The 26,149-nt window shown below is 46.9% G+C and overlaps 1 long non-coding RNA gene across 3 annotated transcripts; it reads right to left on the bottom strand.

Moving 5' to 3' along the window:
* Positions 1–12,832: 12,832 nt before the first annotated feature.
* On the bottom strand, positions 12,833–25,487 carry LOC120686389. Of its 3 annotated transcripts, none has more exons than XR_005680155.1 (3): positions 25,331–25,487; positions 14,496–15,226; positions 13,146–14,399 (listed from the first exon to the last, which is right to left on the bottom strand). It is a non-coding gene; the product is annotated as an uncharacterized LOC120686389 (long non-coding RNA). The 3 variants fall into 3 exon arrangements; XR_005680156.1 differs by having other exon boundaries at positions 13,146–14,697; positions 14,775–15,226; XR_005680154.1 differs by lacking the exons at positions 13,146–14,399; positions 14,496–15,226 and adding an exon at positions 12,833–13,095.
* Positions 25,488–26,149: the final 662 nt, after the last annotated feature.

The raw sequence follows: 26,149 nt of genomic DNA, 5'->3' as shown, positions 1-26,149 counted from the left end.
CACATTGATGATAATTGCTTTATTTTGGAGCTTTTCCACACAAAACCTCCAAATGTGAAAGTTAGCGACAATTGTGGATTTCGCTACACATTTCACAAGTTCTACTTTTGTACTCACAACCTTTTGAGAGTACTTGATCTTTCCAACTTAGCATGAGGTCGATATTCTCAATTTTATTCCAGTGATCTATATCTGGATTGAACTTTTGCCAAAATAACCTGGATACACAAAATATGTCAGGGTAAGTTCTTTTCTTGCGCGCTTATAATGCTTTCAGCAGCTGAAGCATTTAGAACTATTTCCATTGCACATTGGTTCCTGGAACACTAAGGTTCCCAAAACTATTACCCTTAACGATAGGAACAGGCGTATGTTTATTCATATGCATACTTCATTTTTTTTGAATCTTTTCCAAGTATGCCTTTGTTGTAACCAAAATACCTCTTCCTTTTATCTCGATGAGTTTCAATTCGTAGAATGAAAATCCATCTCCAAGATCAAAATTTGAGGACAAGAGTTCTTTATCTATAACAATATATTAACACCACCACTAGAAAGTAGGATGTTATCTTTATTTAAGATGTGGAAATCAGATTCCTATTCTTTAATTTTTCTTAAAAGCTATTGTCCTCCTCAATCTCTTGGAAACCCAAAATTTCATACTGTTTCATTTAAACTTTAGATACCACCGTCTCGTGGCTTTCTTCAATCCATAAATGAATTTACTATTGTGGTATCCCGTATGTTCTTTTTTCTCTTTGACTAAAACTTTTGTCACAAATTTTGCTTTATATCTTTCAACATTCCCTCTAGAGTCACATTGCATTTTATAGGTCCATTATAACCTACTGTGATGGCTCTTTTAGGAATCACTTCTTTTTCCATGACCTTAACCCATGGAATTCTCGTAACTCTTCAAATGGGGTGGAATCAACATCCATTTGATTTTCTTTACTTTGTACAGGGCTGTTGTTTCTCCTTTTTGCCAAATGGAAATGGACTATGAGATCCTACATAACAAGATTCTTCTTTACTTTATTCATTTTCTTTGAGAGCTAACGACATGTGTTGTATACAACATCAGCACGAATGAGAAACTTGTTGTTCTTGAATCATCGAAGTGGACACGCATTCCCACTTCTTTTCATGTCTTAGATCTCTACATGCCATGCTCCCCCAGATTTTGCCATCTTTTAAAGATGGCTATCAATAAATCTCTTTGTTTGGGTTCTGTCTGTTAAAAATTTTATATGTGCTCCGTAAGTATCATCTTACTATCTTTGAGGGCCGTCTAGCATAAATACTGGAATTTAACTATTTCTTTACATAGGGGTATCAGTATAGTGACCGTTGTACTCCCCTTGACAGTCACATTCATTCTTTAATAGATCATCTCTTGCTTTCAATGCACGTTACATGAGAATATCTTTCTTAACTGTCTCATATTTCTCCCCCTCGAAATGTGGCTTGAACTTTTCTGCCACAATTTCGAAAACTATTCACAACTTTTGTGAATGAGGAAACTTTAATTATTTACTTCGTCCACATGATTACGACATGCAGAATCATGTAATTTGTTACTTCATATGGGAGTACCTTTTATTCATTTTACTTTGAGAACTCAATAGAGTCCTTTACTCAATATGGCAGTACATTTTCCTCATTTTACTTCACGAACTCAACAGAGTCCTTTACTAGCAGTACTTTAGCAAGTCAGGCTCGCATATCTTTCTCATCTTGAGGTTCGTATGTAACTTTCCATTCTTCTTAAACTCATTGAGTGCATAATCACTGTGACACAATAAAAGTGCCGGATCATTCTAGAATAGCAAAGCTACTCCAAACTTTTCTCCCAGTGTGGGATAAACCAGCACATGAGTCATCACAACTTTCTCCCGCCATGCAAGATTAGCACTATGCCAACTTTACCCCGTCATGCGGGTTATATCATACTTTTTCCAGGCAAAAATGTCAGAATCGGTTCATGTCAAATTCAGAAATAAATCTGAATATTACATGACACACATGCTTAATCCGACATTGGTCAAATTAAACATGTATGATTTATCACAACTATGAATGAACTCAAAATGAATTCTACTTAATGGAGAGTACATAAGAGACATTTCTCAAAACAATCTCTTATTGCTCTATCTTCTTTTGTTGGATCAACATCCATAAGTACTTTTCTTTTCAAGCCATTCTTTAAAGCAAATACACTTTCTCTTGTGATGACCTTCTTTCTTTATGAGTCACAAGTTCTCAGTTCATTTTCTTTTGTCCCTTCAAGAAGGACTATATGCAAATCTTCGTCTGAAAATACAACAACTAAAACTTTAAGTTCTATTCTATATCACCGTTGGGTAGAAATAGAATAATTTTTTTACATTAATTCCATATCACCGTTGGGCAGAAACGGAATTAACGTATGGAAATCTCAATAAACTTTAAAACCATATATTTGCTCCTCAGAAATAAATTCTCCCGTTGGTTCGAATTTAATTAGAGGATAAACAACTTTATTGCAGCACAAACTAGGAAAATACATTTTTCTAGTTCAGGAGCAGTGCTTTATCTATTCTCTGAAAAAAGGTACTTTGATGCAATATTTACCAGAGACTTTAAACTTTAAGGTATGATTCATGAAAAAATTATAATATTATTATCATCAACGTTGGTTAGAAAATAACAATACCATAATTAACTTTAAATTTCTCTTCCTTGAGAAATATCTTTGTGATTCCAGTAATGCTCAACTTTGAAACTTCAAATGGCAGAATAATGCCAAAACTCAACTTTTACTTTAAACGGCGGAAGCTTTTCTATCTTTTACCCATAGGGAAAAAAACTCATTTAAGACTTTAGACTATTCTTTCAATTAAATCTTCTCGTTGGTTCCGACTTAATTGAAAGATAGCAACAGTATAACACCAAAAGTCTTTTTCTTTCTTTATGGCAGCGGAAAACTTTTCTTTCTTATCAGAAACAGTACTTTGTGCTCATTTTATCTCTAACCAATTTATCTCGTTGGTTCAAAATTGAATAGAGATAAAACTGTACAAAGCTTACTCAAAGTAAACTCTTCATTCATGCTCTTAAGAATAATTCTTCCGTTGATTTGAATTAAAATTAAGAGCAACAACTTTAAAACTTTGCAGCGGACACATGTAAAATTCTATATTTAGAAGTATTACTGTGCGCATTCATTCTCTAAACAAAATTGCACGTTAGTGCAAATTGAATAGAGAACAAAAACATCTTTAATATGCCTCTGAAAATAAGAAAACTATAACAAAAATTTACTGTGCTGTTCTCTGCTTTCAGCCCAGCCGACACAAGAAAATGGCCCAAGACCCACTCTCGCGCGGCGCGCTCTCTAACCCAGGCCACAACCTGGGCCTGGGCCGGGAAATCAGCCCGTGCTCGGCACCCGCCTGGGCCGAAAGCCGGCCCATCAGCCGCCGACCTCTCCCAACTATTGGATGTGATTGAACGGTCCCCCGCGGATCTCGCCGCATCAAAACCGGCGGCCAGCGGCACCGCCCTTGAAAACCCTAGTTCATTTTGATTTCTTCCTCTCTCTCCAGCTCACCGGAGGAGGCGGCGCCGCTGCGGTAGCTCTCGCCGGCGTCGAGAGCTCCGGCCGCCAGACCCATAACCCGCGACTCCGAGCTTCCTTTCTTTACTTTCTTTTAGACACCCCGAGCGGCGGCGGCCGGCTTTGGCCGCAGGAGATGGCAGTGCCGCCGCCGGCCCCCTTCTCTATTTCTTGCGCCGTCGTGCTCGCCTCGGCTCGGTGCAATGGCGCCGCTGTGCATAGGCCGGCGACTCTTTGTTCTCTTCTCCTTCCCTTTTTTGTCTGCAGCGCACAGGGGCGAGCACGGAGAGGCATCCGCCTGTGGCGGCCAGAGGGGCGCCACCGCGGTGCCTCTCGCCGGCACGCGCGTTCGCCCATGGGGGAGCGCGCCGCCGTCGAGCGGCCATGCGGTGGTGCTTGAGCCGGAGCCCTTGCGGAGGCGGTGGCCGGCGACTTCCAGGTGAGCGCCGCCACCTTTCTTTTCTTTTCTGTGGCTAGGGTTGTGTAACTTCGGTTCGAATCGAATCGAATACATTCTTTCTTCCTTTATGTTCTTCCAATTTTAGACCGGATTAATACTGTTCTTGCGATTAGGGTTAGGGTTCGTCGAACCGAATCCTTCTGTTCTTTTCTTTTTCGATTCAAGATCGATTTTCTTTTATTCTTTCGATCTGAGGACGAATCCTTCTTTCCCACACTCGATCCACACACTAAACCTAGCTCTGATACCATTGTTAATATCTTTGGATCATCAGTGAGTAATCAGTGGGGTTCTTTATCTTCTTTTCTTTGCAAGTGTTACAACATATCCTAGATCTAGGAAAACAAGAACACAGAGAGGGAGAGAAGAGAGACCCTCGACGCCACTGGAGCTCGATCCGGCCATCTCTGGTTCGGTGGTGTAGGTCCGCTTTGGGCGGCGACGGTCGGAGTAGTGGCCATCGCAGGGTCGCCGGAGACGTAGAGGTTGACGGTGGCATGGTGCAGGGGCTGCGGGCTTCCCGTCGCTTCAGCGCCTCGCGAAGATCGGGTCGCGACTAGGTTTTCGGTGGTGAAACTAGGTGGTGGCGAACCTCGTGTCACGAGCCACCAACCCCACCTCTCTCTTTTATATGGCACTGCGCGATGGGGCCCACCAGCCGTGTTGGGCTGGGCGTCCCCGATCAGGACGCGAGTCAAGGGCCCAGTTGGCCGTTGGGCCAACCGGTGGAGATCAATCCAACATGATTGACTGTTTCCATTTACAAAGTATTCATTCTACATATTGATGACTAAAACGAGATCTTTACCAGAACAGTGCTAATCAAATTTTACATCTATATGTGGTGAAGGGAAGGCTGAGAATGGAATTGGTTGTGGTGAGCAGTTGCTCTCCAAGCAGGTCTCTGTTAAAGGGTCAGATTTTGTTTGTGCTTTTGGGGAGTGCATTGGCAGAGGCATGGGCCTTAAACCAACACTGGCCATACGCACAACTTTCCAATGGGAAGTGGACACCTCTAACTAAAATCTATTCCGACCTAGCCATGCTCAATCATGCAGCTTTTCCCACTGATGCTGGACAAAACAGTACAGCACATATATTCTCCTTAAGCTAGCAGGGGCTAATCCAATGGCAGCTGTGCTTTGCTGACGCAAGTGGGATAGGACCTGGGAAGCAGAAAGCTTGGGCTACACTTGCTTCTTGCAGCTTGGTACCACCGCATCAGCGGTTAATCTCCGTAATTTATCTCGGAGATGCGACGGAACATTTAAATATTCCCGACATAAACGGATAGGATATTCAGAATGTATCTAAATTGGGCAAATGTAGCTGTCGCCTGTCGGATGTGTGCATGATCTCCGCTTCCCTGCATTTTTTTTGGTAGGATTTGAAGATTTGCTATCCATCATGATGATGACTAGAATAGGGTTGAAGGACTTCTGTTTTTTATAACATTTAGAGATCAGTAAGCGCATTTAATTTGAAAACACAACTAAAAACTCCCAGGTACTTAATTACTTAAACCACACATCAGACATGAGTAGTATTCTTAACTGCTCTAATGCCAGTGGTGTCCAATAATATCTTTTAGTTCTTTTGGATATGTGCTCTTAATTAGACCAGTGTCTGAAATAACAAGTAAAGCTAATTGTAATCTATAAATAAAAAAAAAAGACTGTGCTAAGTTGTGAGGTATTTGTGGCTTTGCTGGGGTTTGACAAGCTGCTCAAAGCAACCTTTATCAGTGATTGCATCTATTAATTAGTAGCATGTTGAGTTCTTTGGGTGTCTGCTTTGGCGATTGTCTGATGATGCATTGTATCTCTAGATTGTTCAGGATCCAAACAACAGATCTTGATTAGGACACCCCATGCAATTGGCAACCTGCATTTGGATTCATGTGGATGGCATGGTCAGCATTTGCCATTTAGCACTGCATGCGAAAAATAACATTAATATACTAGCCACTTGTCAGTGAAATGGTTATCATCAATATTAGTACTAGCCAATTGTTCCGAGCTCATCAGAATCGCAACCATAGTTCTCTCTCGCTGTCTCTGAAGAAAGATCTTGCATATGAATAGAATATGTTAACTATTTACTGTGTTAAAGCTAACAGCTAAATTCAGTGAGGGTAATGATTGGTACCATATATTAGAATATCCTGTAGTAAACTGATCAACTAGTGATCCTGCTCATGCTGCAGATCAGAGTTGTCTTAAGCCTATACCGCAATTGCACTATATGCGCATAGCTTTCTACCTGCTAGCAGGAGCAACAAATGGGAGATGATCTGTCCTCCAATCTCACTGCAAGTCAACTAGCAAGATGGATCACAATTGACAATCTGTAGTTTGATTGTCATACACATATGCCAAGAATTTGACAATTTTTGTCTAGTTTATGTCCACTAAAGCAGCAAGCCTTTACACCAGCATGATTATGCCAGTGACAGATTATATTCGAGGAAACTTCATGTGTAAAGATGCATGGGCAGACAAGTAGAGAACCATGCATAGACTGACAAGTAAGCATGTGTAAGCACACCAGAAACAGCTACTTTTATAGCTGTAAACACGCACAAATCACGTTCTCATTGTCCACCAAGTACATGTATGCCCACGAGGCCTTATCTATATGCACATATTTAGTCCAAAGTCTAAAGGCTGCACGATAGTGTGGTCTTTTTCACACACTCATGACCAAGTGCACCACACACTTTCATGAGCTTGTTTTGGTGGTCAAATAATTTGTTGTTTGTTGTGTGCTTGTGATCATGTGGGTGGCCAAAAATAGGCTTCAAGTGGCACGGTTGCTTGATACTTCAGGAAAGGTTTTGAGAGCAGCTACAACTAGCCAGCTAGCCGATAGCACTACATAGCCAGTGGATCCTTGCCTCTCCTACTAACTGCACATACCAAACATGTATCGATGCCACTCTCAAATTCCCACGGTAAATTTTTTTAGAAATTGAACAGTTACTATACAATTACTAACTGTAAATACCAAAAATATATTTGTTATCAAAAGGTCATACACGGCAGTGCACATGTTGATGACAAGCGGATCAGATTGTACATGTCGACGACAGACAAATCAGATTGGAGGCATGCAGTACACCTAGTCACCTACCACTACCAGTAAAATGAAATCCCATGAGCACCATACACCATCCACTACTACAAGGCTCTTGATTTTACCTTTTTACCACTCTTGATGGGTAGCTTTTTCTTTGGATGGTTGATTGGTTGTTGTTTTTCGTATCTTTGTTCACTACTACCATTGCAACCGCTGCTTTTACTGTTTTGCGTGCTACACGCTTCGATATTTTAGTCCGAACTCAACTTATCTAGTTGCATTTGACAGTGAAACGGGAGGAAACGTTATGATGTACAGTAAATAGGCCTTCAGACATGCAATAAAAAAATGAACCCTCAGCTCCTAATCAAACAACCCTAAGCACCATATGGTCATCTAATTGCCAAACTGCATTTGACTGTCCAATAAAGTTTTGATTAGGCCTTCTAGACTACATGCTAGAGAGTAAGGGTACTTAGAAGAGGGACATTTTATTTAAATTTTTTGCATAACTAAATAAGTTTTTGATATTAGCCTTCTAATCAAAAGTTTTCTTACCCACCATACATCTTTCAAGTGATTTTCTGGATAGAGAATGGTCAAATTTTTATCCATTTATGTCATTGTTATTGGTACTTGTTAACATGTAGCAAGAAACAGATAATATCTGAGACGGTCCATTGAACGATAACATAAAGGCATAAAAGATATGTTTTGAACAATTGCACATTAATAGCAGCAACATTCTAGAGCATTACAAATAAACAACGTTACAGATCCTACAAGCACACACACATAGGAAAACAATAATAATGAACTAAACATATAACTAAATCGTCTAGTTGGATCTCTGCTTTGAATGGGTGTCTGGCCTCAAGATCAATTATCATAAAAGTGAGGTTATTGCATTTGGAGTGTCTAAGGAAGAGTAGATCAGGGTGGCCAATATGCTGAACTGCAAAGTTGGATCTCTTCCAATGACCTATCTTGGTTTACCAATAAGTGATAGAAACGTGGGGGTTCAAGCCTTTGAAGGGGTTCTTACCAAAATGAGGAAGAAACTACAACCTTGGAAGGGGAAGAACCTTTCCTCAAGGGGGGGATTGACTCTCACCAACTCATCTCAGAGCGGTCATCCAATTTACATGATGGGGATGTTTCAGCTGTATGAAACCAGTTTACATGATGGGGATTTTTCATCCTGTCCAATTTACATGAGGAGGATCCGGTGGTTTGGAAGCTAGAGAAATCGGGCCTATACTCGTCTAAATCAATGTAGAGGCTACTTTCCTTTGGAGGCCTTATTGATAAGCGACTAAAGAGACTGTGGAAAACAAAATGCCTCTAAAACTGAAAGTATTCCTGTGGTTAGCTTTCCAAAATAGATCGCAGCCTTTGGGGCGGGGGGGGGGGGGGGTGCTCTGAAAAAGAGAAAATGGAAAGGTGACAGCAAATGTATTTTGTGTGGGGTGGAGGAAACGGTAGATCACATCCTGTTCGGGTGTGTGATTTTCTCTTGTATTTGGAGGTGCTTCAAAGAGGCGCTGGGTGGGTTAGATTGCCTACTACACTACTACAAAAATCTTTTCTGAGATGGTTAAAAACTATTAACAGAGGCGGTCAGCACCAACCGCCTCTGACGTAACGTTACAGAAAATAGAGCATTAACTGAGACGGTTTTGATGCCCGCCTCAGTTAATAGAATAGGAAAAACAAAAAAAGAACAAGCCCGCCAAACCCATCTAGGGTCCGCCAAGCCCATCGAGGCCACCGCTGGCCGCCTCTGTTAATCGATTTTGAGAGTCGGTTTCTTTAACGGCCTCAGTTGATAAAAAATGACCGCCTCTGTTAATGATGGGCATTAACAAAAGTGGTCATTTTTTGTGCCCGCCTCAGAGCTCCAAAAAAGGTCGCTGTTAATCAATTTTTGTAGTAGTGCTAGTATGAATGATTTTTTCAGGGTGTGGCTTCCCTATTAGAGTATATATTTGATAGTTGTAGATATACGTATCGTAGATTGCCATATGTATCCCGGGGAGTCTTGCCCCCCCAAGTCTTGTACTCTCATATATACCGGCCGAGGCCTCAATGCAATATATCCACAACATTATACGCATCTATTCTTCCTACAAGGTATCACGAGATTAGGATTTCAGATCCTGACCTAAACATTCTGCTGCCTCTCGTCGCCCCCTGCCTCCTGTGTGCCGCCGGCCATCTCCCACGGCGCCTATCCAGGGCGTCCCCTCCACAACCCCCTAGCGCGCCCCCGGAGAGGTCGTCCATGACCTCCGCCGGGGCCAGTGACCCTCCTTCGTGGCGGATGCTCTAGTCTGGCGCCGACCCACCGTATTGAGTCAGCAACAGCAGATCGCGGCGTACCTCATCACCCGCCATCAAAGTCGTCGCCGACGACCCCGTCCCGTGCTGCCATGGTGGCCGTCGCGGTCTCCCTGCGATCTTCCCTGTGTTGCCATGGTGGCAGCGGGGACTCCTGCGTGGTGTTTCGCCCGTCGTCGATGCGCTCCCTGGCGGAACCTTTGCTTCACCCAGTTGACCTCATCGCTCGGATCCCGCGTCGCGCAGCCCACAGCGGCGGGATTCGTCGCCGACGGGTTGCGTGGCAGCACCACCGCCCCGCCCTCCCCTCCATCGCCGCTCGCCCTGGCGGGATCCGCCATTGGCCGCCGCCGCCTCTGGGCGGGATCCGCCGCCGCTCCACGGATCCAAGCGAGGATCCGCCCGATCCAGCGGGATCTGCCACCGCGCCGAGCGGGAACCGCCTCGGTGTGGCTCCGCCCCGCCTTGCCTTCGCCCCCCGGACCGGCTCCACTCCGACTCCCCATCCCCACCGCCTCTTGCAGTGTCACCCAGCCCCTCTTCTCTTCCTGTATCTGCCACTGTGGCTATTGACCGTGGTGGGTGGAAAACGAAGGAGATAAGGGGGCAAGAGGCTTCTGCTACGTGCACCCGAGGTACTACACGAGCTGCTGCTGTATCAATTTTTCTTTTGCCCGATCAGAGATCGGGATTGCGTCACCCAACGCCCGTCGACCTTGCGCCTCTACTTCGACGTCGGCATCGACTTCACCGGCCTCCTCTTCCTCTCCGACCCTGCGGCATGGCGAGATGGCCGGCACCCTAGGGGGCACTCTTTTGCGCCGCCGCCTACATCGCCGCCTCGTCCGCACGTCGACCTTCGCCGGCTCGTCGTCGCCTTCATCGATCGGGATGCCTTCACCGACTTCGCCCACCGTCGTCTCGCCTCACGCTACTCGGTCTGATCAGCCGATGTGCGTGATCAACCCGGCTCCTGTGAGGTCCGTCCTCGTCGAGCGCGCCCTTCACCGAGCATCAGAGGGCTGTCGTTGCGTCGCCTCTTCAGGCAGCAGTGGCGTCACCCCGTGGTCTTCTCCGCCGTTGCTTCCTCACCACCGCCGACCACGTCCCCGACCTCATCGTCGACTCATCGCTGCGCGTCCCGCGCATGGTCTTCGTCAAGCTGTACAAGTTCTTCGCCGTCTCTTTCGAGCGCCGCCGCCACGTCATCCGGATCATTTGGCCTTGTGCTGGGAAATCTGGGTACCCCTCCTCACTTCGTCTAGCACAACCACGTCGCCAGCATCGCCATCTCATCCCTGACTACTTCGTCTACTCCAGCAACAGTAGGCGTTGGCATTTTCTACCTCGCCTTCTTCTGCTGCTGGTCTCCCCCGGCGACGGCATCTGGTTGTGCATCCTCCCTTGCACGTCCGGTATTGGCAACACCGGTGCGTGCCCATCGTCCCTGGCGCATTCCCGAACCTGGCAAACCCGGGCATGTGTCGTCCGATGGCCTGACTGCATCGACTTCGGCATCGCTCCCTCTACGACTATCTCGACGCGTCGCCATCTTCGTCTCCGGCGTCTTCTCCATTACGCCACCACCATGGCGCCTCCTCGTGCGCCCACGGCTTCATGTGCGGCTACCTCGTCTTCGGCAGCCTCAACAGCTCTATGTCGACCAAGGCTATCCTATGCACGACATCTTCAACCATGGCCCCTCGCCCTCCAGCTCGGCTACCTCAACATCGGCACAAAGGGCTACCATCCGCATGAGTTACTTGCTAGTTTTCTCTCCAGTCGCAGCATCCGCACCACACCAACATTATGACTGCGGGGGGATGTTAGTCCGTTGGCTACTGCTTTCGGCTTCTTCTCCAGTCTAACCGTTTGCGGTTCTCCCGTTGTGACTGCGGTGCTCCCGTTGTGACTGCGGGGGAGTATTAGAGTATATTTGGTAGTTGTAGATATATGTATCGTATATTGCCATATGTATCCCGGGGAGCCTTGCCCCCCAAGTCTTGTACTCTCATATATATACTGAGCGAGGCCTCAATGCAATACATCCACAATATTATATGCATCTATTCTTCCTACATTCCCTTAGGGTGTGGTGGTTATGACCTGAAGCTTTCTTTGTTTGCCATTGTCGCCTGATCGCTTTGGGTGTGCAGAAATAAGATGGCAATAGAAAAAAAGTTTTCTTCCTCTGCAGTTGATATTATGTACAAATCTGATTTCCTGTATGATCTGTGTCAACTTTATATCATACAAAATTCCAAAAAATTATTATGCTTTCCAAACAAGCTTTATATCATACAAAATTTCACTAAATAATTATGCTTTCCAAAAAATCTTTAGAGTTCTAGAATATTTGTCACCTATCTGTATATGGTAAACTTTATGTAAGTCTGACCACAACTCCACAACACATATTACTATCTAAATTGGTCACAAGATAAAGATGTACATTTTTTTATAAAATTATCAAACTAATACGATTTTCATGTAATTGCTACATTAAATATAGGAATGTCATTTGAGGAATTTTTCAAGTTACAAATATGGCAATTTGCGATTTCTAAACCAGAATGATTGCACTCATGACAATAGTTCAATTGGAACATTTTATTGTCAATCCAACATAAAACGATGGGAAAAGTCCATTTACATCATTGAACAATAACAAATGTCCTATTTTTAACCTTTAACTATAAAACCGGGAAACGGGACCATCCATCTATTGAAACCAAATAAATTTAGACCTTTAGATGGTTTCAAAGGTGGTTTTTCATTTTGTAAAAAATAAAAATATTCAAGTTTAACTAAAAAAATTATAGCTAGTTCATTTTAAGTCAAACAATATATAATTAGTATCAGCATTTTTCTAAAAATGTAAATATATAGTGGCACTCTACCTGTCACTTATCCCGATGCAATTCTTTTATATTCCTAGTATTTGTTAGGTTGTAGTTATGCCTAGTATTTTTGGAATAAATTAGACTCAAATAAAGCAACAATAGATAGGTTATATTTTAAGAAAAATTTTGGTACTAGTTTCATATTTTTTTGATTTAAAATAAATTAGTTTTGATATTTTAGATCTAAAGAGAAATTTCACTTTTTTTTAATAAAATACAAACCACTTTTAAAACCATCCAAAGGGCCAAACCTGCCTGGTTTCGATAGTTGGATGGCTCTTGTTATCGGGTTTTGTAGTTAAGTGTTGAAAATCAGACTTTTATGGTAGTTCGAGGGTGTAAACTGAACTTTATTTTCTAAACGATTGAAGAGAAGATTATGATTAAGCAAAGTGATTAGATAGATCTCACCATCTTTTTCCAGGAGTAGATAAAATCGTGGTAGATTTGACATTAGGCTCTCCTTAGGGATAATATTATCGACAACTTTCAAGAGTCATATTATGCCTTTAGAAAGTGCATGTGCATGCTGCCGGGGCCTACAACAGTCAACAACAGAAATTGGATAAGTTCTTCGTTGCATATAGTTTCCTTGTTGACTTGTCAACAACAGGACATGGGCTCATGACGAACAACAGTGCATGACACGCCCCTTTTGAAATATGTTGGTCCTCCACTTTTTCATCAAGGACCAAATTGGTGTCCAATGGTTGCCCCTGAAAATAAGATCGTCTATCACGCTGAAATCGACGGTGAAGACATAAAGGTACCAATCGGTACCAAAATAGGTGAAATCCATACCAAAATAGAAAAGGTATATCTCGGAAGCTCTTGTTACCTTACCAAAATAGAAAAAGTATATCTCAGTAGCTCTTGTTACCTTACCAAAATAGAAAAAGTATATCCCACCTTTCCAATCACCGAAAGATGCCTCTTCTTAAAAACACATCATTACAACATAGAATTTTAGCCAAGGTAATGCACTAGTCCCCATTTAGTCAGTTTACAGACATATATGAGAAAAGGAAGAAATAGACGGATTAGGATAAAAATTAACTCTACTTTCCCCAAATAAATTTAGCGAAATGCAATCAAAGAAATCATTTTGTATACTTTCAGTTGAATTGCAGGAGCAACACACTTGACTGCCCATCTGTTTGGAAATGTATAATTAAAGTTCCTTATCATATATGTATGTCCTGAACACAAAATCTTGAAACTTGCCGCATGATTATAATCAAATGACCAGTTTTTTCGAACAACAGCCAACCATTTTTTAAATGGTGAGTTTGCTTTAGGAGTTACGAAACCAACCTTTCCAAATCAATCTCGTGACTTATTTCTATATTTTCTCACCCGTAGTGTGGTGCACTACCCATGCTAACACTTTCGAGACTATGCTGCAATTTCTATGGTAAATTAATCAATAGACTAAAAGTCTAAAACGTAAACATAACCACCATATTGTCTCTTCTTTTTTGAAAAGAAACATAATGCAACCTTCTCAAAGATGGTGAAATGTAAGCAAGTTGGGAAGGGAAAGAACCTCGCCTTTATCAGCACCCAAATTTTAGAGTGGACACAAGGATTTGCAATAAGATGCCCTTGAATGGTCCAATGAAAAGGGACTAGATCCTGTACTGAAGTGCATATCCAACTTTGAACTGTCACCGCTGTCTAGGCATTACAAAGTGGTAAATGTGGCACAAACTGTATCAATAAGTGTACTGTAAATAGTTAGCAAAAACAAGAAGTCAAACTCCACTATGTGCATGCATGTCTAATCAGTTAGGTAAGAAACTAAAACTATTGCAGATCGAAATAAGATAAATGTTCATTTTTCTTGGATAAGCCATTTTTTGGGTGCCAGGATTTGACTATGAAATTGGTTAGATGACATGTACATGAACTATTATAATTTTATCTCTATTGAGTGCATGATCGTTAGTCTGGTGATTGCGTGACCTGAACAGATTTAATCCATGCCATGGCAATCCAGTCAAGGGAACATAAATATGCCCTAAAATAAAGAGAATTTGATCACTTTTAGTGCGATATATCAGCGTATAAACAAAAAGAATATAACAAAAATATGATAATCTCATTGAGGCATTACCATGATAGGTTGTACTCGCAAGAAAGGGACAAAATATGAATGTTGGGAACAAATTCATCATCACTATGTTCCGTGCCATGTATTCCACAGATTTGCACATAATATGAACATAATGTGGTTTCTGTAGACAAAAGTACAGATTAACCTTATAGAAAACTAGTGATAACATACCGAGTATAATAATCATCCAATCATTTGTTATCTGTGATAGAGCTATATTTTGTTAGAGAACGACATGAAAATAAGGGAAATTCATACAAAGCTAGTAATTAAGTTCACCTTGTGGAACAAGGTGGCTGATGAAAACTCTTTGTGAGATGGCATTGCGAGAGAGGGCACTGAAACACTGTGGCCAGCAAGGAAGTAACTTAAAGGATCAATCGATGGTGATGAACAAATTTCTTGCCTGTCATGATGCATGCTAGCTTAGATTATCTAGAAAGGACGGGTAGACTACTCTTTGATATGATGGCAATAAAGAAATGGATGTGCTCATGTCCAGAGGAAACAGAAGCCAGCACTTCAAAAGCATTTTTTTATGGTAGTCTCAAGACATAATCAGAGATTGGAATATTCGCAAGACCAAACCCACTACAAGCATGCCAATGTTTAGTTCCATCACCTTAGCTTGTTGGTTTGGTTAACTACATGTTTAAGATAGCTTATGCCTGTCTTTGTTTTGCTTTGCTCCACAGATGAAAATGCTTGTGTTGCTTCCAGCCTATACTCTCCTGCACACCAAAGTTGATGAACATGCCAAAAACTGTTTTAGATGATAGAAGTAATGTCGTCACAGTAAAGCGGCCATGATAACACATGAAAAGAAAAATTGGAGTATGGTATATAATTAGTACTGGTTGCCAGGTGGGTTGCACTCAACAATTTAATAGAGAAGTACAGTAATAAACATTCAGCAACTTATCCAAACACATAGCAGATCAAAAAAACCAACCCTTCAGATATAAATTAAGTTTTTGTCTATTATATATCCATGGTTTCTCACTGGCACTAAGCATAATTAAAGATGTACTCCGGCCCAGCTCTAAAAAATCATTCTACATATCTGGATCCTTCACAATATGTTAATGTGGACCCAGCATCTTTCATAATTATAAATCCATTAACAGTTTAATCCTTGAGAAAGCTATGGTACAACAATATATTTCAGAGGTCATAAATCATAGATGTCCAGACTCCAGAATCATTCACACAAAACTATTTATCAGAAACCATATCTTAACACAGATATAGAACAAATAACAAGGAGCCACAGCAATACATTAATAATCACCTGTAATAATAACACTGGTTATAATTGAACACTATCGAGTATATGCTTACAAAAAATATTTTAGAAAACCTTAAACATGGCTGACCCCATTTACTTATAAGAAGTGAGCTATGACTCCTTATATTTCTTATTTTACTGAAATCTTCCATCCCACTAACTGATTTTTGTGGCACTAAGTACGTATTATGCATGCAAGAAGTCATGCTAGTACAAAATTAGCATGTAGAATTGGTTCAGAAAAAACAAGAACACATTTGTTTTTCCTAACTGCAATTACAAATTCAAAACAGTCAGTTGCGTTGCAATTTTAAAACCGTCACTACAATCAGAGGGTTCCAAAACTGACAGTGGAAATGCATTTGTACAGTGAGATCCTAGTGACAAGCTGACTGCACAAATTGAGACATTTTCACCATCGATCCAAACAAGAACTGACACATAAATTGTATTATCACAGCCAGTTCTATCCACCAACTGACTCTGATAATTGCTTACTTGTATAGTGTGTTCTAGGCTTCTAGCCTAAAAAACATCAATGATAGTACATCTGATCCAAACTTGCAGATTTCCGAAAAAATATATTATTTATACCTACAAGGTCCTATACGTGGCCATCCTTCAACTCCCACCATTCTATGAATGAAATATACAAAAGTGCTGCAAGAAGATGTCGAATATTGCAACCTCCAACCCGCGCCTATGCTGACAATAATGAGATGTTTTTCTATTTCCTCCTTATTTGCTGAAACTTTAGATCATTATTTACACACGTTAATGACTTGAAATAAAAAAACAGAATTGTCAACTACAAAGTTATAGATTTCGTCGAGAGTTACAATTTTCATATATAATTTGTCACAGTTCGCTGGTGAGAACTGACTATAAAAGTCAAGTATTTAATCGGCTCCTAAAACCGACTGTGATAATGCTATTTTTCTTAGAAGCAAAGTTACTGTACAGATAGTTGTGAACCGACTGTATACATAGTTTCTGTAGTAGTGCCAGCTATTCATAAAACACCTTATACACCTGTAATAGTCAGCAAAAACACATAGAACAGAACTCAATCAAACAACATTTTTCTTAGGTGTGTTAGGCTTAAAGAGATGCATTTGTTGTCTCTAGTGCAATGATAGGATAGAGATGAACCCAAGTTGTGGGGTACTTCCCCCACCTGTGGTGTGCTAAGTATAGCATCATTGCATATCCCTTCAAGTCAACTGCAGTTTCATTTTTCATTTTCAGTCTCCTTAAGCTTCTTCTCATCTATAATTTTAATTCTCATGAGGGCACCAAAGTCCACTAGGAGGCACAATCATCTCCACTTAGCTCAGCAAGAAAACAGAAAGAAATTCGAAAGGGCGAATGCAAAGTTGTTGTAAAACAATAGAATGCTGCCGACCATGAGCACTAATGGTAACAACTTATTGCTTTGGTCACTACTGGAGGTCGTCTTTTTGTCCCTGGGCGCCCCAAAAGTGTAGCAATGTGTCCAGGATTTTCTTCCTTTTGCACCTTCATTCAAGTTTTGTCAGGCACTAAGTTATTATGTCTTTCAAGTGAAGGACAAATAAGGTTTCATTACACATTTTTTTTATTGTATATATTTCAGTGGGATTCTTCCCTATTCTTTAGGCTCAGAAGAATCCAATAAGAGCTCATAACTATAAATACATTAGAGGCTGTAAATTATTTCCTGTTTCTAAAGTAGAAGAAAGTACAAATCCATTACAAACTTATGCATGCTTCATACTTCTTTCAACCTATTTTACTATGGTCAATTTTGGCTTCTCAGTTTGGCAGTTTGCTGGCATCACAGATTTTATTGCTGTCTGAAGGTATGAAACCATTTTGAGTCAACATGTAATGCCTAAATTACAATAGTACAATAACCTTTCATATAATTACCACACTAGTCAGTTGCAGCATTTTAAGCTAATTAAAACCTCAATTGATGTAAGTTATTCAAGCTGCAAGCTTATTTGAGTGCAGAAAGTTAGTTTTAAAATTTAGAGACCCAAATGAGTGTGTCAATTATCTGTCCCTGTTATATGTTTTTCTGGGGATTTTCTTTAGCTACAGAACGCCCTATAGTTGGCTTTAGTAAAATAGCTTCCATTATGAGGAAGACAATTAACAATAACTATCTTACAATTGACAATTGACTACGGCTATAAACCCCATGAATTGGTCTCTATGAAATTGCCATAAATTCCAATTTTTGTGTCATAAAGTCCAATTGTTTCCAACAAAACAACAGTTCCTTCAAAATAAAAAAAGTTCATTTGGGGGAAAAGACATTAACCAATGAAAAACATGGCTTATTCCTGTTTTTCAATACATAAGGAATCCCATTAATAGACTTTCAACAGAGTACTAAAAAAACATCCTGCAGAACAGTACCATACTATCTGCCGTGCTATATTTTGACTGCTAATATGTCATCTTACATGGCATATAGCTTATGATTAAAAAAACCAACACCATATGTTAGGACTTCGAAATATAAATCCAATTTTCACTAAATTTACATCTCAGAACCTACAAACTCTTGGGGTATTTGTTGGTATAAAAACATAGTAATTTGAATAACAAAATGCGTGCTTTCCTTATAAAAAGGAATGGAAGAATTATATAGCGTACATAACAATAATTTATTTTATGAGGAAACTGCATGACAAGCTTCTAAGTAGAAACTAGTTACACAATTAGGTCACTAGCAAATTAATGCATAGGTCCTAGTATTGGCAGGATAAAATGGTGGGCCCTCGCATTTGTCTGGAGAATGAAGAGCATGATTAGGCGACGCAACAAGATGATCAGAACGAACTACTCACTGTCGACCGGGCTTTGTTCCACGCAGTGACAGCACATCATGTGACCAAACCACTGAGACCACCCTTTCTGTCAACCAAAGCCTTTTGTGAACTTGCCAGTAAGCATCTATAGCTTTTGGTGGATGATTGTGTCTTCGAATATGGCACGTAATGTGGGAGAGAAGGTGTTAATCCCTCAAGATTTTTTTTGCTGGAAATCTGAGCGTGCATGCGGTGCACCTGCCCCACAGCGCGCTGTTTTCCCCTCTCTGGAACAATGTACGTGGGCTCTACAATCATCGGATAATGAGTAAGCAGCGCACAAATGCACAATATATATCTAGGTCCCAGCTGTTAGAAGCTCAATTCTAACTCTCATTGAGCTGAGAGGATGACAATGAACTTGGGGCAATTTTCTGGTTTTCTCATATTCACAAACTCAAAGCCATGCCAACCCAAGGGGCTGGGGATACATACTTATAGGCAGCCAGCCAAAGCTTGCTGCAGCAAAAGATGCTAAGATGCTAGTCAAAAGAACTAAAGCTAGATGCTGTCCTAGCAAACTGACTGTCCTAGCAAGATGCTGTCCTAGCAAACTGAAATATGCTAAAGGAATATATGCCCTGGTCCTTGCAAGGACTCTATGCCTTATCCATCCAGCACAAAGACTTATCCATCATTCTCCCCCTAAGTCTTGTGCGTCGTCTTGTGGGAGGATTGGACCATCCCGGTCCTGGAGCAGAGCTCAAGGAACTTGATCCTCCCAAGGGGCTTGGTGAGCAGGTCTGCAAGCTGGTCCTTGGTGTTGATGTAGCTTGCCTTGATGCTCCCGTCCTCCAAGCAGCCTCGGATGAAGTGGTACCTCACCCGGATGTGCTTGCTCCGTTCATGGAAAACGGGGTTCTTCGCCAAGGCCAGGGCGGACTTGCTGTCCACCCTGAGCTCCACCGCTCCAATGTCTCTGCCGAGTAGATCACCCAGCAGTCGAGCGAGCCAGAGCGCCTGAGTCGACGCAGTGGAGGCCGCTATGTACTCGGCCTCGCAGCTGGACAAGGCCACCACCTGCTGCTTGACCGACTGCCAGCTAACGAGGCACTCGCCAAGGAAGAAGAGGATCCCGCTCGTACTCTTGCTGGTGTCGATGTCGCCGGCGTGGTCGCTGTCGCTGTACCCGACGAAGTGTGCCGCCCCAGGGCACCTCGGGTAGTGGAGACCGTGGTCGAGAGTCCCCGCAACATAGCGGATGATCCTCTTCACGGCCTGCTGGTGCTCCGTCGTCGGTCGCTGCATGAACCGACTAACGTAGCCGACGGAGAACGCCAAGTCCGGCCGTGTGTGGGCGAGGTAGCGGAGGCTCCCCACAAGACGCCGGTACTGAGTAGCGTCCACCTCCTCCGCCGTGCTGTCACGGCTCAGCTTCAGCCTCTCCTCCATCGGAGTGAGAGCTGGGTTGCAGTCGGTGAGCCCAGCGAGCTCGACGACGCGCTTGGCGTAGGCGGTTTGTCGAAGTGTGATCCCGGAGTCGTCCTGGTGCACCTCGATCCCCAGGTAGAAGGAGAGAGGCCCCAGGTCGCTCATCTGGAAGGTGGCCTTCATCTCCTCCTTGAACGCCACCACCTCCGCATCCTTGGTGCCGGTGATCACCAAGTCGTCGACGTAGACACCCACCAGCAGGGCATTTCCGCCATTGCCCCGCCGGTAGATGGCCGCCTCGTGCGGGCTTTGCTCGAAGCCCATCCCCTTGAGCGTGGAGTCCAGCTTGGCGTTCCACGCCCTCGGGGCCTGCCGCAAGCCATAGAGGGCCTTGCGCAGACGTAGCACCTTACCCTCCTTGCCGGGGATCGCAAACCCCGGCGGCTGGTGCACGTAGACCTCCTCCTTCAAGTCGCCGTTGAGAAACGCCGACTTGACGTCCATGTGATGGACACGCCAGCCCTCCTGGGCAGCTAGCGCAAGGAGGAGTCGCACGGACTCCATCCGTGCCACGGGAGCGAAGGCATCGTCGAAGTCGACTCCCTCCTGCTGCACGAAACCTCGTGCCACCAGGCGAGCCTTGTGCTTGACGACGGTGCCGGCCTCATCCCTCTTCAGCTTGAACACCCACTTAAGGGTGATCGCGCGGTGACCGCGAGGGAGATCAGCAAGCTCCCAAGTGCGGTTCTTCTCAACCGCGTCCATCTCCGACTGCATCGCGGCACGCCATGCCGCGTGTCCCTCGGCCTCTGCAAAAGACCGAGGCTCGCCGTCGTCGCACGCGAGGTGCAACTGCGCCTCCAGGTCGTGAGGCACCAGTCCCGGCACCGGCTGATCGCCGAGAAGGTCCTCCATCGTACGGTACCGCAGCGGCTCACCGTCGTGGTACGCGTCGATGCGCTCCTCGTCGTGAGAGAGCGGAGTAGCGAACTCCACCGGGCTGTGAGCAGGTGCTGGAGTAGGCGTGCCCGGAGGAGTGGCTGTCGGTGCTGGAGTGCGCGGCGTCGCCGGCTGTGGTGGTACAGCTGAGGAACTCGGCGCAGCCGGAGTCGTAGCTGAAGGGCGTGGTGCCGCCGGTGTGGCGGGCGCCGGAGTCGGTGGAGGCTCGGGGGCCGGGGTAGGCATGCTCGGCGAAGAAGAGCTGCCTACTCCCCCAGCTCCCTCGAAGTGGACGTACTCGACGGTGAAGTCGTCGTACGTCGGAGTCGAGCCGTCGTCCACCGCCTTGTCCCACGCCCATCCTCGCCCTTCGTCGAACACAACGTCGCGCGCCGTGCGCACACGCTGTGTCTCCGGGTCGAGAATGCGGTAGGCCTTCGAACCCGCCGCGTAGCCGATGAACACTCCCGGAGTGCTCCTGTCGTCGAGCTTGCCGATGTGGCCAAGCTCCTTGGCGAACGCGAGGCAGCCGAAGACCCGCAGGTGGGAGACCGCCGGCTTGCGCCCATGCCAAGCCTCATACGGCGTCATGCCGTCGAGTGCCTTGGTGGGCGAGCGGTTGAGGATGTAGACGGCCGTCACCACCGCCTCTCCCCAGAAGACAGTCGGCATCCCCCTCTGCTTGAGGAGGGCCCGGGCCATCCCCACAACCGTCTGGTTGCGCCGCTCGACGACGCCGTTCTGCTGCGGGCTGTACGGCGCGGAGTAGTGGCGCTGGATGCCCTCATCCGCGCAGTACGCCGCGAACTCGGCCGCCGTGAACTCGCCGCCGTTGTCGGTGCGCAGCACGCGCAACTTGCTGCCGCTCTCCGCCTCCACAGCAGCCTGAGCACGCCTGATGGCGTCCGCAGCCTCTCCCTTGCTGCCGAGGATCATCACCCACATGAAGCGGGAGAGGTCGTCGACGAGCAGCAGGAAGTAGCGTCGTCCTCCCGGTGTGACCGGTGTCACCGGGCCACACAAGTCCCCGTGTACGAGCTCGAGCCGCTCCTTGGCTCGGAAGCTCGCCTGCTGGGGGAAGGAGTGCCGCCTCTGCTTCGTCAGCACGCAGACGTCGCAGAGCTGCTCCACGTGGTCGAGGCACGGGAGGCCTCGCACCATCTCCTTGGCGCCGAGCCGCTTCAGGGCCTCAAAGTGGAGGTGCCCAAAGCGCTCGTGCCACTGCCATGCCTCGTCGTCCCTGCGAGCTGCAAGACAAAGAGGCTGGGCCACCCCGACATGGAGGATGTAGAGGCGGTTCTTCCCTCGAACCACCCTGGCGAGAAGCTGGCGACGGTGGTCCCAGATGCGGAGGACCCCGCTGTCGATCACCACGCGGGAGCCGCTCTCATCGAGCTGCCCAAGGCTGATGATGGAGTTCCGCAGCGCCGGGATGTAGTAGACTCCGGTGAGCATCCGGTGCTCTCCGGACTTGGCGGTGAAGATCACGGAGCCCACGCCCTTGATCTCCACGGCGGAGGAGTCCCCGAACCTGACGGAGCCACCTACGTCGACGTCCAGGTCGGAGAAGAACTCCCGCCGCCCGGTCATGTGGTGCGTGGCGCCGGAGTCGAGGTACCAGCCATCGACCCTGTCGTCGTCGGAGCCGTTGCCGAGGAGAACTCGGGCACGCGGCTCGTCGAGGTGGAGTAGAGCGGTGACAGGCGGTGCCGCCGGCTGCGGCTCCATGTCCCCGTGGAGTAGGAACAGAGCCGGCTCGTCATCCGGCTGGGCCTCTGCGACGTGGGCTTGGCCCCCACGCCTCCGCTGCGGGCAGTCCCTGGCCCAGTGGCCGGGCCTGCCACAGTTGTGGCAGGCGTCGTCTCGTGCCGCCTTGGGCCTGTCAGCGGCGCCGCCCTGAGCATCTCCGCGGGCGCCACCCTCGGCGCGCCCTCGTGCCCTGGCTTGGGCACCTCCGCGCCCCTTTCGCGGCTTGCCGCGCTTGCGGCCACCAGTCGAGGAAGAGGGCTCCCCCCTCCTCCTGTCACCGCGCCGAGCCTCCCACTGCTCCTGAGTGAGGTGGAGCTTCCCACCGATGGAGATGCCTCCCGAGGGAGGCTGTGGCTCGTCGCTGTCGACGACCTTGAGGCGACCTATCGCCTCCTCGATGGTCATGGTGGAGAGGTCCAGCAGAGACTCGATCGAGCGAGCGGTCTATCTGTACCTCTCGGGGACGCAGCGGAAGAGCTTCTCGACGGCTCTCTCCTCGTCGTAGGTGTCGTCGCCGAACTGCACCACCTTCTGCAGCAGAGTGTTGAGACGGAGGGCGAAGTCATCAACATCCTCACCTGGCTTGAAGGCCAGGTTCTCCCACTCCTTGCGAAGTGCCTGGAGAGTGGTCTTGCAGGCGCGGTCGCTGCCGATACGTGCCGCAGCGATGGAGTCCCAGGCCTCCTTGGCAGTTCGCTTCTTGGAAAGCGTGAACTGCATCTCGGACGGGGCTGCTGCGATGAGAGCATCTAGCGCCCGTCGATCCTCATCGTAGCCGACGTCGCCGTACCGGACTGCCTCCCACATGTGCCGCACCTGGAGCTTCACCTCCATGACTGCGGCCCACTCGACGTAGTTGGTCTTGGTGAGGGTGGGCCACCCACCGCCGGGACCGACGTCCCTGACCACCGCCTGGAGGCCGTGGTAGCCGGGGGCGCCGCCGCGCGCACCCCAACCAGGAGCGCCGCCACCGCCTGCGCGCCGCCGCCAGGGGCGCGGCCGCCGCCGCCAGGGGCGCCGCCTCCGCCCTGCGCGCCGCCGCCAGGGGCGCGGCCTCCTCCGCCGGTGTGCGCGGCCCATTGGACCGTCGCCGGGCGCACCGCCAGGCGCGCCGCCGTCCAGGCAGCCGCCGGGCGCGCGGGGCCCCTGGACCGTCGCCGGGCGCGCCGCCGTCCAGGCCACCGCCGGGCGCGCGGGCCCCTGGCTGGACCGCCGCCGGGCGCGCCGCCGTCCAGGCCATCGCCGCCGGGGTGGGCTGCTGCCCACCGCGTGGTCCGCTCCCGCGCTCTCTCCCTCTCCAACTCCTCAAGGTCCTCGTCGGCGGTGGCGTCACCGGCGATGGAGCCGCTGAGGCTGCCGCGCAAGGTCTCAACCTCGACCTCCGCCGCACGCGCCGCATCCTCCGCCTCCTCTGCTTCCACCTCCGCCCTGGCCGCTGCCAGCTCCGCTGCAGCTAGCCTGGCCGCCCTCGCCGCTGCTGCAGCGGCTTGAGCCGTCGCTCGCCTGCGCTCCTCTGCCGCGGCGAGCTCGGCGTCTCGCTGGCGCCGTGCGCTCGAGGCGACCGAGCGCTGAGACGGTGCGTCGGACATGGCGCGCCTCCAAGGGGCTGTTGCGTGGAGAGGGGGAAGGGAACGGGGAAGAAGCTGCTGGTGCAGCAGCTGCTGGTGCAGCAGCTGCTGGTGCAGCTGCTGCTGCTGCTGCAGTTGCTGGAGCAGCTGCTGCTGCTGTTGCTAGTGCAGCAGCTGCTGCTGGTGCAGTTGCTGCTGCTGCTGGTGCAGCTGCTACTGCTGCTGCGCTAGCTGCTGGTGGTGGTGGTTGGGCTGCTACAGAGGCTTGGGAAGGGGAGGAGCAAGAGATATCCAACCTACAGGAAAGTACGGCTCGGATACCAGATGTTAGAAGCTCAATTCTAACTCTCATTGAGCTGAGAGGATGACAATGAACTTGGGGCAATTTTCTGGTTTTCTCATATTCACAAACTCAAAGCCATGCCAACCCAAGGGGCTGGGGATACATACTTATAGGCAGCCAGCCAAAGCTTGCTGCAGCAAAAGATGCTAAGATGCTAGTCAAAAGAACTAAAGCTAGATGCTGTCCTAGCAAACTGACTGTCCTAGCAAGATGCTGTCCTAGCAAACTGAAATATGCTAAAGGAATATATGCCCTGGTCCTTGCAAGGACTCTATGCCTTATCCATCCAGCACAAAGACTTATCCATCACCAGCATCATGGAAAATTTTGGTATGAGGAAATATGCATCAGTAAGATGCAGATCAGTTTCAGCAGTCTGGATCATGTCAATTCAGCTGCAAACAAGCCGCACTGTCAAATAGAAAAAAGGCGCACCAAATTGGGATGAACCCATCGTGGATGAAAAACCCAACCCAAACCCTACCTAGCATACCAAGATTGCATCACATGCTAATCGCACAGCATAACTTGAAACTCTAAATCGAAATTCACAACTGAAGAGTCGCTAAGCATCCCAGCGTGTCTAGGCATGCGCAACAGCCGGCAACCCCCAACAAGGCCACAAACCCTACGCCTGAGAATTGAATTCGATACCAGAACGGGAACAACGGCGTTGGCCGCCAGGTCGAGATCGAAGCGCGCGTGAGCGGGCTTACCATGCCGTGGCCGGTGTCATCGATGCCTCTCCCGGTGGATGCTCGCCGTGGCCCTCGCGCGCGACGGCTTGGCCGGCGGTCGGCGTCGTCGATGACGAATGAGGTGGCTGGACTCTCCCTGAACGCAGCTGGGCTCACAATGGGCCATCGATGCGGCCCATTTACTGTGGCCCCGTGCCAGAATGAAGCTGGAATGGGCCGTGTATACGATTGTCAGGTATGCAGGCCCGATTCTCCCACCGCGTGCGGGCTTTCAGTTTGGGCTGGTTGGTTACGGGGACGAATGGATTGGAGCAGGCTGGGCTCGTGGTCAGTCCTTTTCGTTTTAGGAGGAATCGCGGGCCTTCTTAATCCTCTATTGGGCTCGAGAAAAAGGCAATAAGGCCTGAAATGGTTTTTTTTTGTGGGAAAAAGCCTAAAATGTTGAGTTAGAACATGTTTGTTCATGCCTCAATCTGTTACCAATCTGTCACCACTACCTTGAGATTCGTGGCTTTTCAAATGATACGTTGAACAAAGCTTTCTTCACCTCGGCCTATTTTCCAACTCCATATTCAGATGCGCCTTTCACTCACTAGCTTGTCTTGAGAAGTTAGTGGTGAAGAACCATTTGATATGAGACTTTAGGAATTGTGTTCACAAATTTTTTTTTATGCAGCACTTCTTTTACTTGTAGTAGCGTGAACCACAAATTCTGGCACAAATATAAGGATATGCGCATCATGAGAAGGCATACTCTGAAATTACCAACTGAGCATCACACTTCACACCGGGTTCTTGGATAAACTGAGTGTGTGGTTTTGAGCTATCATTCCTGGA

Source organism: Panicum virgatum, chromosome 8N, assembly GCF_016808335.1.
Source record: "Panicum virgatum strain AP13 chromosome 8N, P.virgatum_v5, whole genome shotgun sequence".
Classification (NCBI taxonomy): Eukaryota; Viridiplantae; Streptophyta; class Magnoliopsida; order Poales; family Poaceae; genus Panicum; species Panicum virgatum.
Note: the sequence above shows the minus strand (reverse complement) of the source record. Positions and strands in the feature narration are given on the sequence as shown.